At 44.2% G+C, this 1,201-nt stretch overlaps 1 long non-coding RNA gene across 2 annotated transcripts in view; it reads right to left on the minus strand.

The window, feature by feature from the left end:
- LOC112486190 overlaps nt 1-919 on the minus strand; it is a 4,457-nt gene extending 3,538 nt beyond the window's left edge. Inside the window, exon 1 of one of the 2 annotated variants that reach the window (XR_003048669.1) lies at nt 158-919. This is a non-coding gene — a long non-coding RNA (uncharacterized LOC112486190). Of the gene's footprint in view, nt 1-31 lie in introns of both variants that reach the window. The other variant, XR_003048671.1, reaches the window with a different exon arrangement.
- Between the last annotated feature and the right edge of the window lie 282 nt (nt 920-1,201).

Consider the following 1,201-nt stretch of genomic DNA (forward strand, 5'->3'; position numbering starts at 1 on the left):
ACTCGCCAGTAAATGAATCTGAATGTCGCACCAGACTGCTTGCCTCCTTGTCCAGATCCTCTACAACGAAAGCTCAACAAAATGAAGCAACGAAAGCTCAACAAAATGAGAATTAAAGACAGTTCAGGGAATTCTGTTGATATTTTTAAGCACCCACCCCGTCTAAGGCATGCAAAGATACAATCACTGCCCGTAAGGAGCTTTCGTGAGCGGGACTAGGCATCAGAAGTCCAAATGCTTCTCCGCTTGATACATGTCCTTCGCCTCGTCCAAGAAAAAAGGTGGAAGGCGGTGTAGACTAGAAAAGGACAATGTGGCCTCTGACTACATTTCTGCCTGGAAGAGGCTGAAAGGGCTGATTCTTACAGCCCATGCGGTACATTCTGTCACTGATTTCCTGCCTCCTACGAGGCTTTCCTTTTGATCTTCAGTTTCCTTCCCCCTCCTTCTCTACGTGAGGAGTATTTGCAGTTTCGCAGCAGCTTCTAACGCTCAGAGAGTGAGCACGCTGTCCCTTCCTAACGCTGGGGCACAGCCCAGGGAGCCGGTGCAGCTCTGGCTTCTCCCTGTGGGGCCCCCTGGCCTCTGGGCACACACACGCCCAGTCAGATGGCACCGCAGACTCAGTTCGTTACCAGGTCTCCGCTTAAAACCTACGCTGGTTTTCTTTACTGTCTCAGTGTGTTGTCAATACCTCTACGCTGAATCATTCTATCCGTTTCTCCCTCCCAGTTCCCACTGCCACAATCCCAGCTCATTACCTCTGACCTGAACCACTGTAAAATAACTGCACAACTGGTCTCTTGCCGTTAGTCTCTCTCTTCTGCTACTACCCTTTCCGCCCTGCCTAAAGCCAGGGTCTGGTCACATAATTTCCCCGCTCAAAAGCCTTCGATTGTCCTTGAAGAGACATGTACCTACTGCCAGTAATAAAAATAATTATAAGTATGTAACATTAAATAAAGTATTATAACTATACTATTGTTATATTATATATAACATGTATAATATGCTATGTTGATTGTTATTATTGTATTATAATATACTTATAATAATATTATTGTTACTATTTTCAATGTGGTGACACTATCCATCCCCGAGGAACTAAAAGAATTCAGAGATCTTATAGATTGCTTTGAGATCATTGTGTAAACTGAGAAAGGAAATACTGTTATTTAAAATCCCAACTGACTATAGTCTG

Source organism: Pteropus alecto, unplaced genomic scaffold (genome assembly GCF_000325575.1).
Source record: "Pteropus alecto unplaced genomic scaffold, ASM32557v1 scaffold106, whole genome shotgun sequence".
NCBI lineage: Eukaryota > Metazoa > Chordata > Mammalia > Chiroptera > Pteropodidae > Pteropus > Pteropus alecto.